Consider the following 19,387-nt stretch of genomic DNA (forward strand, 5'->3'; position numbering starts at 1 on the left):
TGAAATGCACGAGTCATCGGTACATCCAGGCCACGGTGGACGAATTATTGTAATGTGTGTCCCGTCACTGGACATTCCTGCGATCGCCATGGAATTTACTTTGATATTGTGTAATAGGCGATTGTCCAAAAGCAACTGGATAGACTGTTGGATGATGTGGGGTCTACAGTGCGTTGATAGTTTGATGAATTAAACGGCTGACTGATGATTCCCAGTGTCGTCAGTTGCGTTTTCCGCGAAGCCAAATAGGCCATCTTTATGTTTCCAAACATTTCACTTCGGGACACATCGTTGTTTAAAGGCGTCATTGCATCCCGCACTAATTCTACGACAATATTAATACCTTCACGGTTTAAGCAATGTCTTTTATCAATTCCAAGTCGGCTGCAGCCATCTTACGATTTTTTGTGAATAGGTCTTAGTGATTTAGGAGTCCTCATGAGGAGTTTTAAGCTGTCCTAGACTTAGGTGCTACTTTTAGGGATAAAATATTTTGTGAATTGCTCTTAGTAAAAAAAAATAGGAGTCCTACATTTAAGACTGACACGCCGATTATTTTTAGGAGTTTCTCCTAAATTCGCCACTTATGACCTACTTTTAACCCTAAGATTCTTTGTGAATACGGCCCCTGTCTCGCAAATGAAAAACATTTTTCTCTAGCGGAACCTCTGGTTCAGAGAGGACCATCAGAGGACGTCAAGGGGACGTTTTGGAAGGACCGAATGCGAACGTCCCGCAGACGACCACAGGTAAAGGTTACGGGGACGTTTTTAAAGGATGTCCTGGGGACGTATGCTGAGAGACCAAATAAGAGCGTTCCCTAATAGTCCGTTTTAAGGCTCATGCGAACGTCACGCAGAGGACCTGCAGGTAAAGGTAATGGGGACGTTTTTAAAGGACGTCCTGGGGACTTGTGCTGACCAAATTATAAGGTTCCCTAATAGTCCGTTTTAAGGCTCATGCGAACGTCACGCAGAGGACCTGCAGGTAAAGGTAACGGGGACGTTTTTAAAGGATGTCCTGGGGACGTATGCTGAGAGACCAAATAAGAACGTTCCCTAATAGTCCGTTTTAAGGCTCATGCGAACGTCACGCAGAGGACCTGCAGGATAAGGTAACAGGGACGTTTTTAAGGCAAGGCAAGGCAAGGCACTTTTATTTATACAGCACATTTCATGCCAATGGCAACCCAAAGTGCTTTACACAAATAAAATGAAGTGTTTTACATAATAAAAGGAAGACAAGATAAAATATAAAAAATTGAAGTATATAAAATCAGATAAAAAACATAAATAAAGTGAATAAAGTGTTATGCATAAGGGAGAGCATATAAAACAGAAAAACAGAAAATGAGTCTAAGAAAAGGCAACAGAAAATAGATGGGTCTTGATACTGGTTTTAAAACTGTCAATAGAGGGTGCAGTTCTAATTGACATTGGCAGCTGGTTCCACAGCTGAGTAGCATAAAAACTAAAGGCAGCTTCACCGCTTTTGGTTCTCACAGTTGGTTTTGTTAAAAACAGTTGGTCTTGAGATCTAAGAGGTCTAGTGGGCGGGTGGTATTGGAGGAGGTCCACGAGATAAGTGGGCCCCATTCCAGTTAGTGATTTAAAAACAAGCAACAATACTTTAAAATCTATTCTTTGACTGACAGGGAGCCAGTGTAAAGTTTTTAGTAGGGGTGTAATGTGGTCTGACCTCTTAGCTTTCATAAGGACCCTAGCAGCTACATTTTGGATCAGCTGGAGCTGCCTGATATTTTTTTTGGGTAGGCCTGTGAGGAGACCGTTACAGTAGTCAAGCTTGCTAGAAATAAAGGCATGAATGAGCTTCTCCAGATCTGATTTTGTCATGAAATTTCTAATTTTGAAATGTTTTTTAAATGATAGAAAGCTGATTTAGAAACTGACTTGATATGGCTGTTAAAAGTGAGGTCACTGTCAATTTGGACTCCAAGGTTTTTTACAGTGGTCTTAACCTGTAGTCCTTTGTGTGAAAGTAGTGACGTTAGTTGAAGCCTGTCCTTTTTGTTGCCAAATAAAATCACTTCAGTTTTCTCGTTGTTAAGCTGGAGAAAATTCTGACACATCCATATGTCGACATCTGCAAGACACTGATATAGGACTTGAAGTGGGGTTGGGTCATTGCGTGACAGAGATAGATACATTTGTGTATCATCTGCATAACTATGATATGAAATCTGGTACTTTCGAATAATCTGTCCAAGTGGCAGCATGTACAGATTAAAGAGTAGAGGACCCAGGATGGACCCTTGGGGGACACCACATGTTAGTGGAGTGGAAGATGAGGACCAGTTACCAATAGTCACAGTGAAACTTCTATCTTCAAGATATGACTTAAGCCAGCTTAAAACTGTGCCTGATAGCGCAACCCAGTGTTCCAGTCTATGGAGAAGAATAGCATGGTCCACTGTGTCGAACGCTGCGCTAAGGTCAAGTAAGACTAGCACTGATGCTCTTTGTGAGTCTGAGTTAAGGCGAATATCATTTAAAACTTTAATAAGAGCCGTCTCTGTGCTATGATATGACCTAAAGCCAGATTGAAAAGGATCAAGGCAGTGGTTATTTGACAGGAACTCACTCAGTTGAATAAAAACTATTTTTTCAATTATTTTTCCAATAAAAGGAAGGTTGGAAATGGGTCTGTAGTTATTAAGAACTGAGGTGTCTAGATTTCTCTTCTTAAGGAGGGGTTTCACAATGGCCATCTTTAAGAACTTAGGAAAAGATCCTGACTGCAGAGAAGTGTTTATGATCAGAAGTAGATCAGATGATAAAAGATGAGAAACAGTTTTTAAGAATTTGGTAGGGAGAGTATCAAGTAAACAGGTGGAGGAATTTAGGTTATGTATGGTCTTAAAGGATGTCCTGGGGACGTATGCTGAGAGACCAAATAAGAACGTTCCCTAATAGTCCGTTTTAAGGCTCTTGCGAACGTCACGCAGAGGACCTGCAGGATAAGGTAACAGGGACGTTTTTGAAGGACGTCCTGGGGACGTGTGCTGAGAGACCAAATTATAATGTTCCCTAAAAGTCCGATTTAAGACTCATGCGAACGTCACAGAAGGACCAAACGTACATTGCTACGAACGTCAAAAACGTTCTGGTAACGTCCTCTAGCGAACGTTGTGCCGGGTACCAATTGGGGACGATTGGGGACCTTGCGAATGTCCTGTTACGTTCCCTGTTTGCGGGGTATTGATCTAATTGATAAAATGAGTTATTGTTTGATAAGCTGAAGTAATATCAGTGTCTTGCTGATTTAATGAAAGCAGTATTTTTTTAATGTTCAGTCAGGAAATGTAATTGTCTTGTTTTGTTCTGAGAGAATGTCATATAATGTGTACATGTATATGTGACCTTATGAGTAGGGATGAGAACCTTTACGATTTTAACGATTCCGGTTCCTTATCGATTCCTGCTTATCGATTCGATTCCTTATCGATTCTCTTATCGATTCTTATTGGGTAAGGGGTGAAAAAAGAGCACAAGCGGGTTTTTTACATTAATGTTCTTTTATATAGATTTCTAAAATGCTGCACACACCATAAACAGAATGCTTACATAAATAACCAAAAACTTTTATTAAAAAACAGACATTCTTGCCACTAAATATAAAACAACAATATTGAAATGCATTTGTGGTGAGAGTGTCAACTCTAAAGCTATACATTGACATTGCAGAGCACTGTTGATTGCTATTTCACTCATTCACTCATCTATTCTGTATAGATGAGTGTATGAGTGAATGAGTGAAATAGCAAACAACCCCTATACAACCCTTCCTCTGCTACCTACTGATCTTTCTTTTCCAGAGCAGATATACCTCAGGAAATGTCTCATAATTGTTGGAACATTACAATGCATCCAGGTTTAGTTTAAGTTAGTCCAATCTAAAGCACTCCCTCATTGCACTCTTGAGATAAACTAAATCTGGCAATAAAATGGCACTAACAAAATCGTTGAATTTTCTGATCTGACATGAAGCCCTTGTTATTGAGTAAAGGACTGTATATTTTCTTGTAGGTTGCTTGGTTATATGGCTAATCGCGAACTATGCTTAACGCTTCTAATAGCAATGTAGAACCCATTACAAACACAATAACGTACTGAAACATACTTACTTGTATCATGCACACAATGCCTCACATACGTATTTGATAAAAGATGATTCGCAAACTAGGCACTCAGTATATTTAAAACTTAACTATTGCTGCCACTGAATTGAAAGAGAAACTTATCCATATCTAGGGAGCTGCACGGGTTGCTAGGCAACGCCATTATTACCGGAGTCTTTTGCGCTTCATCCCTGAAGCTACCAAGGTAAACTCCTCAAAATGTTTTATCATAACGGTGTTACTCGTGTGTTATCAGCAAACTTTCTAGAACCAACAGAGGGGAGGCAAGCACTGCCTCTCCCTCAAGCCAACGGCTGAAAATAGAAGATTCTTCAGCTAAGATAGCCTACGTTATATGACAATGTCCAACATCGCCCATTCTGTTAAGCAATTAAATGCTAAGTTTAGTTATGGTTAACACGACAACACAAACGTTTGCTGATAACGCACGAGTAACACCGTTGAGATAAAACATTTTGAGGAGTTTACCTTGGTAAGTTAGGGATGAAGCGCCGTCGTCAGTTGAGCTGCTGCAGGCATCAAAAACATGACAATCTTGTAATGTAATACCATGTTGTGTGCTCAAGTGCTTATTCATAGTAGATGTAGGCTACCTCCTCCCTTTGACGAAATACATGTTTTACAGACGTTACAAGTGACCATGTTTGCATTTGTTCGAGTGAAATAAAGCCACACTTTAGATCGCTTCTGTCTAGTTGCCATTTCTGCTGCGGTCTGATTTTTTAAAGGAAGAGTTCGCGCATGCGCAAACGGCACAGAGGTCCGTTTACAGACCCGGTTATGAATTTGGCTAACGATTCCAAAGATTCGGCTCATTAGGAACCGGTTCTAAACAAGAACCGGGTTTCGGTTCCCATCCCTACTTATGAGTGATGTCACCAGAAATGAGATCATGCGAGATATACGTTTATCTAGAGTTAATGCTAAAGTGATAAGTTGGATTTACCTGCCTGTGTTACTTGCACGTTTAATAGAGAACTTAATACTTATTGAGTGGACATCAGTTCTTTACAGAGATTACTAAAATGTATTTTGCATGTCTGCTCAGTTTAACAGTGCTACCCAAGCAAAGGTTTGAAAAGAACTTCAAGCTTCAGACTTTCTGTTAGGGAAACAGTTTTCTATCTGCCGAGCAAATGGCAGGCTCATATACATGAATTAAACTTGCTCCACCTATGCCAATATTCTAATGATATTCCTCTGAAACAACCTGAGAAATAATCAGGGCATCACACCTCTGAATGTTTGAAGACCCCTTTCAGCCAGAGTTGACCCCTGAAGGTCTGCATTGCCAAGGACTATACAGGAGCAACGTATGGCTGTTTGTTAATGATGCAGGTGAAGCGCTGTTTAGCTCATATAATCTATAACTACTACATTATAAATGTTTGAAGACACAAAACTCTCAAAACTCTCGGCTTCTAGACAACATACAGCACCTGAGGCGGTTAAAGGAATGGTGTAACCACTGGCTAGCGCATTTCTAATCACGTTAATTTATCTGACCCAAAACACAGAGACGTAAAACAATATTCGGCTGTGTGTAATCAACTGTGATGGGAATACAACATATTTCGCAAACACAAGAATTTGTAGTCAAAACGTAGTGAACACTATTAAATGTGACTTAGCCCAACCATATTAACCGCATAAATATGAAGAGCTTGGCATACATCTTGTCAATTTCTAGGCAAAGATGAATTTCCATCATTCATTCCATCCTGGACACTGAAAAAGGCAGTTATAAAAGAGGTACCTGCTTCCGAGAGAGGTGGAAATGTGTGATTACTGTGCAGCAGGTGGGATTGAGTGTGCAATACTATCTACAAAACATTCAAAACTACTCAAACTGTGGACGAATTCTCTGAAAATCTATCATCCAGCATGAAGAATCACCTCAGCCATCACAGCCATAACCACAATGCATGATGGGTCACTAGCCTGAAACACCAAACAACACACACACACACACACACACACACACACACACACACACACCTATTTCATGGTTATTAAATCAGACAGCAACTAGGATTTTCTATGAATTGTATGGATGTTCCCAGAGGGCGTTACAGGTAGGCATCCGAGGTTGGCATATGCGGTGATGATCTCAGATATGGGTCGGACAGTGTGGTAACTCTCCTGTGATGCTGTGTGTTTCTCTAGTATGGGGAGGTTAGTGTGGTGTGGTGTGGTAACTCTCCTGTGATGTTGTGTGTTTCTGTAGTATGGGGAGGTTTGTGTGGTGTGGTGACTCTCCTGGACTCAGTGGCGGCGCCAGAGATTTTTTTCTGGTGGTGCTATGGGGGTGCTCGGCGTTTTACTGAGGGTGCTATGAATTTAGGGTGATAGCATATGAGTCTCATTTTTCTCTACTACAACACCTCCCCACCATATCGTCACATATGTTTAGACGTTTGATCTCTAACGCGTCTTTGGGGTACATAAAAAGCGTCATTCAAATCGATCGTATTATCATTATCATTCTCATTAGGCTACTTCTGACGGACGCGCACAAAGCTGCGTTCATCTCCGACGGTCAAAATGGATGCAGCATGTTATAGATAACGTAATCCCAAATACTTCACTTACTTCAGTGTGTGGATTAAAGTTTGCGCCAGATGACTACCAGGTCACCACTACCATGTGCGACAAATTAAACTAAACATACCAAGTTCAATACACTTCTAACTAAAGACGGCAGATTAGAATAACAGATAGAATTAACTTAAAAAGGCAAAGAGTCAGAAATGCTTTCAAAAAGTGTAGGCTATATTATTTTAGGTCACAATCAATAAAAACATGAATGAGACCAAACAGTAGAAACCACAATGATAAGAGATCAAAAAGTGTATCAAAAAGTGCGCACAAAACTATGCTTAAAACATCCCTTAATTGTTTCCTAATCATTTCTGCCATTACATTGATGATCTCATTCTGCACGTCATGGTGCACATACTTTGCATTTGACGGGTTGTTATCTAACTTTTTCTGAACGGTTTTATCAAATTTTCCAATTAAAGATAGCAACTCGCGGACATTACCCCTGTTTGCTGAATCCTCATCTTCAATGTGGCCTTGCTGTGAAATCCCCTGACAAGCAGTGTAGCGCAAGCTTTCCACAAAATGTTGGTAATATTGGTCTTTTCGGACCATCCTGGGCGTTCATGCTTAAGTCACCCAGGGTGCTAGCAGCATGGCTAGCAGCGCCCTCAGTAGAGGTGAAGGGTTGACTTGGACCAGGATGTTCCTCTTCTTCTACATCAGAATCAGAATCCAACACCTCTTGCATTTTTCTTCCTCTTGAACATCTTATTCAACTCGAGGAAATTTGCGGATCAAATACCGATCCATTTTCGTGATTTTGTGAACGCTTGACTTAGAATTGACCGCTCGCGAGGATTACTGTTACTTAGCCTACTACTCATTGAACAATCAGGTTCACGCGCAACGTGTCTGTGTCGTGCTACGTGAACAATCTGTTTATTTCAATCTGTTATTTTCTTTTGTGATTAAAATATTATTATCACACAATACATTTTATTAAGAATGAAGAATTTCTTTATTAAGAATTAAGAATTTTATTAAGAAATTAAATAACAATAATAGGCCTAAATAAACCATTATTTTCTTGGGGGTGCTATGGGGGTGCTATGGCCAATATAGGGGGTGCTCTAGCACCCCCTAGCCCCCCCCTGGCGCCGCCACTGCCTGGACTGTGTAGTGTGTGTGTCGGATGCTTTAATTCAGTGGTCCCCAACCACCGGGCCGCGGCCCGGTACCGGTCCGCGAGGGATTTGTTACCGGACCGCACAGAAAGAATAAATAATTCATATAATGTCCGCTGTATTAATTATTGGAGTCTGAAAGGTGTTTTATTTTGAAAAACTACCGGATTTTCCCGGACGTAACATTCGCCTGTGCCTCTAGTCACGTCAAGACGCTTGTCTCGTTGACGTGATATGTCACTAAAAAAAAAAGCCCCCAAACTAGCGAAAATTATTAATAAAACAAACATCTTTGGAGAGCTTCTTTGCAAAGGTGAAAAGGTCAACTAAGGAGTCAGAAGAGGAGCCTACGACCTCAAAAAAAGAAAGCTTCTTTTAACAGACAATACCAGGAGTCATAGGCTACTTAAAATACGGGTTTATCGTAACAGGTGATTCTCACGCACCAAGTCCGCTCTGTTTAATATGTGGCGACAAGCTAACAAACGAGCCAATGAAGCCTTCAAAACTGCTTCGGCACATGGAGACCAAGCACTGATTCGGAGTTATGGTGAGTTGTATTTTTCATGCACTTAACGTTCGTAATACAATGGTGTTGGTCAACCTTACGTTAATGTTAGCTTTTGTGTATATGAGCATACCGGGCTTCATTGTATCGAACTCGCGCTTGCCTCACATCAATATGAATGGATGACGTGACTAATAAGTGGTGTAAAATGACACCTTGAAGCCGGTCCGTAATTGACTAAAGGCTGATGGGCAAAGAATCACGTCTGCACTTGACTTTAAGTAGGCCCCTATTTAGGCTGCCGGCAAAGGATTGTGCACTGTATTTGGTCTGCTATATTCACATTGGGAGTGGTTGCCATGGGAGATTCTCTCAAGTATGGTTTTGACTTTATAGTTCCAGCGATGTAAACCTTCAGGAACATACAGGAGGCAGCAGTTGTTTTCCACCCAAGACATTTGAATATTTTAAGTGCATCCATGAAAATAAGAGATGTATGTATGTAGGTTTCCATCAGCTGTATCACGTGGATTTAAAAATGTCCACTCTGCTCCTCGCAAGAAGGGTTTAAAACTGGTCCAGAGCAACTTTAACAGAAATTCATGCTAAAATCAACAAGAAACCGCTATTTGATGTGACTAAGCCTGTTTCCACCAACCAGTACCATTTTACCCTATGCTAATGACCTCTTTCTAGCAAATACATTTGTGACGCGATTTGAAAGATTTGGTGGGACGTTTAAACACCGATTTGCATGAAATAATTGAATGGAAACCCAGCTAGCGTCATGACAGCATTATGTTGTGCCTTGGTTGTGATTGGGCATTTGTTTTATGCTACTTCTGGTTAAAGTGTGCTTGATAAATACAAATGCAGCAGTATTTGTGGTTGGAAACAGATTCCATTTCAATGTTAACTGGCTTGGCTGTCTGCTCCAGTTGTGATACGGGGTGTCTGGCTTGTCATTCAGCTCAGTAGTAGGTTATAAATAATGTGAGGGCTAGTGAGGTATGTATGGATGTTTGTATGTATGTGTGTGTGTATGTGTGTCTGTGTGTGTGTGTGTATGTACAGTGCCACTTGAAAGTATGTGAACCCCTTGAGCACTTAAGCGTTTTCTGTTGTTTTACCATGATTTTTCTTTTTTTTTATCACCAATTTTCCATAGATGAAATGTCAGGTTTATGTTTATCATTTGCATGTACTTGTTTAGAGGAAATTGTTTGAGAAGCTGAAAAACTACATGAAACATGGAATTAGTCCATTTCAAAAGTAAGTGAACCCCCAGCTGAATTGATAAAGTCAAGCAGGTAACAGATTCAGTGAAACTTATTTGGGTGAATAATTAGTAAATTGAGCAAACCGATCATCTGAGACATCCTTAGGGAAAGGTTTGGGCAACACAGATTAAAAGAGAGAGGAAACCAACCAAACTACTGTAGTGCCAAGGTGTACCCACACAGATCAACAATGCCGAGAGGAAACAAGATATCCGAGAACATCAGGAAGAAGGTACTGACAGCCCATCAGTCTTGGGAAAGCTATAAGACCATCTCCAAAAGATTCCAGCTCCATCCATCCATCCAAGACAAATAATTTTGAAATGGAGGGCATTCAACATGACCGCATCTCTGCCTAGAAGTGGACGCCCATCAAGACCATCACCAAGAAGCACCAGAAGAAGAATAAATCAGGTAAAAGTCAACCCACACATCACCTCTAAAGAGTTTCGGACCTCTCTGGCAGCATCTGGGGTAAATGTACATGGGTCTACAATCAGACGAAAATTGTTGGTTTTGATCGTGACAAAATAATTCTATCTCGGACTCATCTGTTTAAAGAAGGGACTTCCAGAAGGCCTTTGGTTTATCCAAGTGCTCTCGGGCAAAGTTGAAACGGGCAGTTTTGTTCTTTCTTGAGAGCAGAGGCTTCCTTCTAGCAACTCGATCATGAATGTCATGTCTATTCAATTTTCGTCTGATTGTAGACCCATGTACATTTACCCCAGATGCTGCCAGAGAGGTCTGAAACTCTTTAGAGGTGATGTGTGGGTTGACTTTTACCTGATTTATTCTTCTTCTGGTGCTTCTTGGTGATGGTCTTGATGGGCGTCCACTTCTAGGCAGAGATGCGGTCATGTTGAATGCCCTCCATTTCTAAATTATTTGACTTGGATGGATGGATGGAGCTGGAATCTTTTGGAGATGGTCTTATAGCTTTCCCAAGACTGATGGGCTGTCAGAACCTTCATCCTGATGTTCTCGGATATCTCGTTTCCTTTCGGCATTGTTGATCTGTGTGGGTACACCTTGGCACTACAGTAGTTTGGTTGGTTTCCTCCCTCTTTTAATCTGTGTTGCCCAAACCTTTCCCTAAGGATGTCTCAGATTATCGGTTTGCTTAATTGACTAATTAAGCACCCAAATAAGTTTCACTAAATCTGTTACCTGCTTGACTTTACCAATTCAGCTGGGGGTTCACTTACTTTTGAAATGGACTAATTCCATGTTTCATGTAGTCTTTTGGCTACTCAAACAATTCCCTCTAAAAAAAGTACATGCAAATGATAAATATAAACCTGACATTCCTTCTATGGAAAATTGGTGATGAAAAAAATGAAAAATCATGGTAAAACAACAGAAAACTCCTAAGTGGTCAAGGGGTTCACATACTTTAAAGTGGCACTGTATGTATGTATGTATGTATGTATGTATGCATGCATGCATGTATGTATGCATGTGTTGGTGTGTGTGTGTGTGTGTGTGTGTGTGTGTGTGTGAGTGTCTGTGTGTAAGACACCTGGCAAGAGCATCATTACTGCTGGACTTTAAGAAACGCAAAGTGGCTTGTGCAGGCAATGGTGAGGATAACTTCCTGGGTTTCAGAAGAAAGAGCAGTGGCAAGCTGGATACCCAGGCACAGGGATTTGGTGTGTCATCAGACTGGCGTGACCTGAATGATTTGTGCTGGAGGACAGGCACCGAGCTAAAATTGACCTCCAACCACCAACCAGTAGAGGTCACCGATGCAGTGGTGGATGACCCATCAATCACAGTGCAAGCCAGGCTGCAACACAATAACATCACCCATCTCCTGTTACCATCAACATCCAGGCAAACCCTTCTTACCATCCAAAGGGGCCACAATATGGAGTACTGGTCCAGCCTTAAACTTCAAGGAAAATTAGCCAAACTCACCTGTGCAGATCACTCCACATCACATGCCATTTACAATAATGCCACCATCAGTGATGAGATACTCATCTTCTGTGTGAAGGCACGCCTACAGGTTCTCCCCACAAAATACAATCTCTCTGGTTTCCATCTAGTCAGTCCCCCTTATGCATGCTACATGACCCACCACAACATCTGGAGTCAGTAGCCCACATCATGAACAGTTGCCCTTCCTACAAAGGACTGTATATTGCCAGACATGACAGACTGGTGGACCTCATCGCTGCCCATCCTCCTCAGGAACAACTATACAAACATACCTCTGTCAAGTCCCACTGGTTTAACTCATCCACAAACTGCTTTTCAGGAATTCCCAACACACTAGACATCATTTGCATATCACAAGAGGAAAAAATTGTCAGACTCTTTGAAGTAGCCTGTGCCTTTGACCTGTTCATGGAGGAATCCTATTGTACAAAAAAACTGAAATACCATCCTCTAACATCTGCCATTGAAAGCTGTGGCTATAAATGTGTCCTCATTGTTCTTGTCTTTGGCAGTCTAGGCCATGTGCATAGGCTGGTGGTCAGTGGACTTAACATCAGTGGACTAAGTAAAAGAAGGGCCAGACAGCTAGCTAAGTACTGCTCAATATCAACTGTTATAGGGAGCATGTTCATCTGGAAAAGGAGATGTTTCCTGTACCCTTAATGATGCATTTCCATAACAAGATGTTTGTTGGTCAAATAGTTTGTTGGTCAAATAGTTGGATAATTCATCACATTTGGTTCCTAAAAAATTGATATTAACTTGTAATGTGGAATCAAATAAAGTACATAAAATGTGTGTGTGTCTGTATGTATGTATGTAGTGTGTATGTGTGTGTGTGTGCGTGTGCGTGCGTGCGTATGTATGTATGTATGTATGTATGTATGTATGTATGCATGCATGTATGTATGCGTGTGTTGGTGTGTGTGTGTGTGTGTATGTATGCATGCATGTATGTATGTGTTGGTGTGTATGTGTGTATGTATGTATGTATGTATGTGTGTATGTATGTATGTATGCATGCATGTATGTATGTGTGTGTTGGTGTGTGTGTCTGTGTGTGTGTTTGTGTCTGTGTGTGTGTGTGTGTCTGTATGTATGTATGTATGTATGCGTGCGTTGGTGTGTGTGTGTGTGTCTGTGTGTGTGTGAGTGTCTGTGTGTGTGTCTGTATGTATGTATGTAGTGTGTGTGTGTGTGTGTGTGTGTGTGCGTGCGTGCGTATGTATGTATGTCTGTCTGTATATACTGTATGTATGTCCTGTATGTATGCATGCATGTATGCGTGTGTTGGTCTGTGTGTGTGTGTGTGTGTGTGTATGTATGTATGTATGCATGCATGTATGTATGTATGCATGTATGTGTTGCTGTGTGTGTTGGTGTGTGTGTGTGTGTGTGTGTGAGTGTGTATGTGTGTGTGTGAGTGTGTATGTGTGTGTGTATGTATGTATGTATGTATGTATGTATGTATGTATGTATGTATTTATGTATGTATCTATGTATGTATGTATGTTTGTTTGTATGTATGTATGTATGTATGACTGTATGTATGTCTCTGTTTTACCTCCTTAGTGATGGGCCAATGAGGTGAAAGTTGCTCCCAATCTGGCTGGGCCACTGGTGTGAGGATGTGGACATATGTTTCATAATGAAATAATTATGCACCAATATTTAACCTATTACATTATTTGAAAGACACAACAATTGCCAATGAATATGAGGTTAGATAACACAACATTTACCCGATTTAATGTGACTTCAGGTATAAACCACATCCACTTCCAGTCTTCGGTCCAAATACAGTTACAGATCATTTTGTTAGTTGAACAGATAAAGATACGTATGATACCTACATAGTATGTGTGTGCGTGTATCAGTATTTGTCACTGTCTGTGCCTGTGCCTGTGTGTTTTCATGTGTGTGCGTTTGTATGCATATGTATAAGTGAATCTGAAAGTGAGTCTGTTTGTGTGTGTTACATGTTTTAAAGCCTTCAAGGGGTTGGAGATGAACCTACTGCTCTTCTCATTCCAGTAGCTAATGGGGCACACACACACACACACACACACACGTCTAAGTAGAGCTGTCTCCTATTCTCATGTGAGCACACAACACGTGGCTATTTGCATTCTCCCCAAGGCAGTAACTGCCACCAGAACAGCTAACAATATCTGCCCCTCTCCAGCGGTTTAATAACCCCATCTCCCTTCATTTCCCATAAATGGCCCTTTTAATGTTTTCTGAGGTGATACTATACGGCATGATGGCACTCTTGTTAAGATAGCCCATTTCCAGGCAGAGAGTGTGACTGCGGTGCTTGTGTGAAGGATCAGTTAAGGCAAATGAAACGAGTGCTGACAGAAGCGGCATCTCTAGGCAAAAGGGTTCTAATGATAATGCTGCATCGCTTTATTCTCAGAGGAAAATCACTGGCATCATTGATACAATATGTATTCTCTGCAGGAGAGGATTTGGTGTATAATTGAGATAGGCATTCCCCCGCGTGCCAACATTTGACAGTGGAGGAGGATGGGGGTGGGGGGGATTAATTGAGGGGGATCCTACCCCTGAAATGCGATTTTTAACAGACCTGGGGGAGGTTGCACCTGGAGCAGGAAGAGTTGAATGCGTGTGTGTGTGTGTGTGTGTGTGTAAGCAGCTTAGGCCTTGAGTATCTGTATACTGCATGGACATGGATCACGTTTAACCTTTGACCTGCTTGGAAGGTCAAGAGCTCTCAGTGCCTCTCTGTCACTGATCTCAAAAAGAAACTGGATAGCGCATTCCATGGTTTCAAAGTGACGCCACAAGCGAATCGTGGCGGCCATTTTACAGGGACCACTTTCCTGATTCAGACCAATGATTATAACGGGCGATGAATATTATATATAAGATATTTCATGAATTTGCATATTAAGCCTTAATTTCAAGTTTTCATAAACATAAGGTGCGTTCAGAATCGCAAACATAGGCGAACGTTCACGAACGATTTTAAACATTTTCTGTTAAACGAACATTTAAGCAAGCAAACGTTTACGAACATAGGCAAACTGTCTGAAGAGGTACTTCTCCACAAACAGGATCGCGGACTGCAAGAGATGGGCTCCCAGATGGAGATTAACATGGGTATGTGATGAGTCGTCGTCAGCCACACCACTACCAATATCGACATAGCCACGGTATCGGTTACCATCCCACTCTACATGCTTCCTGATGGCCATTTCGTCAAGCATAAGAGAGCAAACAACTTGTCTTCCCTCCTTAGCAGCTGTTTGGACTTTTGCAGCAAGTGCTTGAAAAGCAGGCTGTGTGAATCCTGGTTCTGCAGGAATTTTTGCATACCAACGCCTAATTTGACATTGGTGAGGCAGTGCCAAGTTGAATGTCTCTCTGACAAATTCATAAGCCTTTGCTGAGTAAAACTGCAGCGTCAATGCAAATGACTTTAATTCCGGGGGATACTTTTTGCGCTCTTTGGTTACCTGAGAGAGATGGTAGGATTATTTTAAAACTATTCCTCTGTAAATGCAGAGTAAAAAATGCATTTTTACCTTCTTAAGATGTTTAGGAAATGTTTTGAACTTTGTCGGAATGGCATGGCTCCTCAACTCAACTCTCAGTAAAGCTCTGTTTATATGTGTCACAGGGGCACGTTGGAGTAAATGGCAAGTAGCGGTAGGAACTGTTTGTGAGTGAAGCGTAGGTGGGGGGAAGCAATGGGGTGCCGCACCAGCCACCACACATGTAAACATTAGTAGGCAATCACAAATTAAGTGGAGCGGGACAAGCACTTTGGGTAAATCATCCAGCTGAATTGACTGATTACATGATTCACGCAGGATTGGTTATTGGTAGAGATAGCGAGCATGAGCCTAATAAAAGGGAAGAGAGGACAGAGTGTTGGAAGTTCCCCCACGCTGGCTTTGCTGTTATTTGTTACAGATTCTCGGCGGAGTGCCGTGAGCTGCAGAGGAAAGTTGGAAGCAGAGGGCCGAGGAACACTGCCTTCGGAGAAGCCAAGAGTAGGGACGTGACGTCTCGTGAGGGTCCCTTATTAGCCATTATTAAAAATAAAGACTTGTATTTTCTCTACTGCTGCATCCGTGACTGTATGTTGGGGAGGGGTGCTTCACAGCCAAAAGATTGTGATTTAATACAGTGTAATGACTGATAAAGGAAAGGCCCAGTATATCTGAACCTGTGACATATGTGCCTCAGCAAAATGGTCTGAGCAAATCCTTGAGTGGGCACTTGGATTCCAGTTTTCCCTGCGCATATTGACCAACCACTGTTTTTTTCTTTCTGGATCAAATGGAAATCTGTAGTATTTGACTCAAATTCAATAACTGTATTTATAAACACAAGTTTAATGGATATTTGCAAGCCAGAACATGAAAATACACACTGGAAGGTGAAAGAAGTCTGTCTTAGTCCTGGATCCAAGGTCAGGTTTGCAGATAATCAGGAAACTTGGGAGAGTGTCCAACAGTAGAAATAGTTTTATTCCAGCGTCACAGGACAATCCGAACGTATGTTGCACGAACGGTTCTTTCTCAACATACTAACATGAGTTCACTTGTTTTATACAGAAAGTTACAGGTAGTGGGTGTGTCTAGAGGTAGGGTCTGGTTGAGTGGATGATTGACTTTGACCTTGATTTAATCATACTGAATGAATACCTTGATTAAATCCCATTGATTACAAAAGGGTCAGGAGGCCAGCTTGATCACGTTAAATAGACTGATATCTAACAAAGGTGTCTTCAGTTACAGTAAAATTGAGAGTAGTGATGTGTCGTTCGTGAATGATTCGTTCATTTTGAACGAATCCTTACAACGTCTCAAGAGTAACGAGTCCTCTCAAAAAAAGATTCGTTCTTTTTCTCGTTCATGACCGCGCATCGGGACAACTGGGACTGTTGCATTGGCTAAGCCAAGGAAACAGAAATGATTTGTTGAATGCAGGTCACATGAAAAATGATCCAAAGACCCGTATCCGAGAGACCCAGTCGGAAAAAGAACAAATAATTTCTGTTTCCTCTAGCTGACTGTACTGAGCCTATGCAGGTCACGTGGAAAAGGTTCCAACGACCCATATCCGGCAGATGAACGAATCATAGATCCAAAGACACGGTTGTCAAAAGAACGAATCATTGAACGAAAGACACGTTTGGCAAAAGAACGAAACATTGAACGAAAGACCGATATCCGGCAAAAGAACGAATCATTGAACGAAAGACCAATATCCGGCAGATGAACGAATCATAGATCCAAAGACACGGTTGGCGAAAGAACGAATCATTGACCCAAAGACACGTTTGGCAAAAGAACGAAACATTGAACGAAAGACTGATATCCGGCAAAAGAACGAATCATTGAACGAAAGACCGATATCCGGCAGATGAACGAAACGTTGATCCAAAGACGGTCGGGAGGTGAACGATTAGGTCATCTGCCGGATACAAGTATTTGGATCATTTTTCACGTGATCTGCATAGGCTCAGCATGGGAAGCTAGAGAAAACCGAAATGTTTCGTTCATTTTGACTGGGTCTTCGGATACGGGGCTCTGGATATTTTTTCACGTAACCTGCATAGGCTCAGAAGAGGAAACAGAAAGGACTTATTAACCTCGTTCACGAATGTCTATGTTAAGTAAGACGTGAATGATATTCGTTCACAAGAAATAATTACAGGTTTAGTTATTTTAACTTTTTAAAACTTTACTTACCGTTCAGTGCAGCGTAATTGTTTGCCGTGATAATTAAATGCTTATGTGATAATAAATGTCCATTTCATCCAAACTTTCATAATATATTATTTGAATGCAGGAATTAGTATCTGCTGGTTTACATGTAGTAACCTCCATGAAAATATGATACGTGTTTGTAGTGGATGTATTTACGCCAGTGAATTGGCTATAAAATTTAAAAATGTTGAGTAGCATCCCCCCCGTTGAAATGAACGAATGACTCGAAAAAAGATTCGTTCATTTTACTGAACGAGATTCAAAGATTCGAGTCGGTAAAATGATCCGAACTTCCCATCACTAATTGAGAGGGAAAGAGAGCAGAGGTTCCTTGGATTTTGGCACAGGTGTCAGTGAAGCACAGGCATCAGTGAGCACAGGTGCAAGCCAGTTTAAAGACATATTATCATAATGGCCCAATATTTTAAAAAGTATAGCCTAACGTTTAGAAAAATGAAAAATACATACACTACATACATGCACTGTAGTCATGGTCAAATCAGAAAACACTTTAATTTGGCTTTATATTCAAACATTATAGTCTTGTCTTTTATTTTTGGAATTATTTCGCTCAGGCTAGTTAAATCTATTGAGCATCACGCTGATTTTAAAAATTAGCTTGATAAAAAAAAATTGCCTACAGGAATAGCCTAATTTACTTACGAGTGGAAAGTACTTGGAAATTGACTCTTTTTTGGGATTCTTCGTCTTCGCAGCCCTCACTTGCACTTCTGTTGTCGGTCTGCAGTATTTTCTTTTTTTTTCGCTTGTTGCAGCCGAAAGCACAACACTGTGTCCCCTTTTTACCCATTGCTGTATACACAGTCTATGTATAGCTGGTGTCAAAGTGGTCCCAGTAAAATGGCGACGGTTACATTGCTCGAGCGTCAATTATCGCGGACCGAAACCATTATGATGCGCTATCCAGTTTCTTTTTGAGATCAGTGCTCTCTGTCTGTCATTTGAATTATGGCATTTTCCCAGCAACACTAGATTGTAAAGCGACATAAAAGACATATGATGAAGGTAAACAAATACATTAACATTTAAGGCAAATACCTTCAACGCATGCATGCATGTACTCTCTATCACCTGCACTGTAATCCATTATCTATTTCTCAAAGTGAAAGTAATCTGAGACCCCAAAAAACCCCAGTAGGAGAGCAGATGTTGTTAACTCAATACCATCGCTGTCCATAATAAATATATTTCTTTCTCTCAATCCCCTTTCTCCCTCTGCGTGTCCATTTTCTCAGGCCCAGAGGCCAGGCAATGATGATCTGAGTGTTGGCGCGCCATGATATATTATGCATTCCTCAGTGGATTATGCGCGCAACCAGTGTCCCCTACCTGCCCTTGTTATTGGACAGCATCGAGCGGTGAGTAATGAGGATGTCGGGGTGCCAAATGTCCCGTGCCGGAGAAACAGGGGGATGTTTTTCCTCTTCCTGCTGCTGAACAGGCGAAGTAAACATCTGTTTGCCCGCCTCATGAAATCTCTCCTTACTTTCGTCCTTCTCACCTCACCTCTTCCGGAACCATCACTTGTCGTTGTGACGCCGTCGTCCAGAACTCTGGCCCAACTCTCTAACAGGTGCTGGGGAGTCAATGAGGCCTGCAGTAAAGTGTGGCCATAAATATCACTATAAAAACACAAGGAGCACAGGAGGAGACGGGAATTACTCAGAAAAGGGGCTCTGGGTTCTCTTACAGTGAGCAAAGACTGAGGAGGGTTCATGTGGTTTATGTGCCTCCATCCTTCCTCAAAATGGCGTAAAACCCTAAACAGCTGTCGTTCTCACATGCCATGTCGAATAAGTGACTGATCCTGCTGTTAGTCTCAGATAAAAATCCTGCATGGAGTTATGATGTGGAGTCTAATCTGTGATTCAAGCTTTTATTTGGGCTTTGTTGAACCCTTGCTGTCTGTGACTATACAGACATTTACATTTAGTCATTTAGCAGACGCTTTTATCCAAAGCGACTTACATATTTTTGACATTTTACACTGATGGCACACTAGA

The sequence above is a fragment of the Sprattus sprattus genome, assembly GCF_963457725.1.
Source record: "Sprattus sprattus genome assembly, chromosome: 2".
Lineage (NCBI taxonomy): Eukaryota > Metazoa > Chordata > Actinopteri > Clupeiformes > Clupeidae > Sprattus > Sprattus sprattus.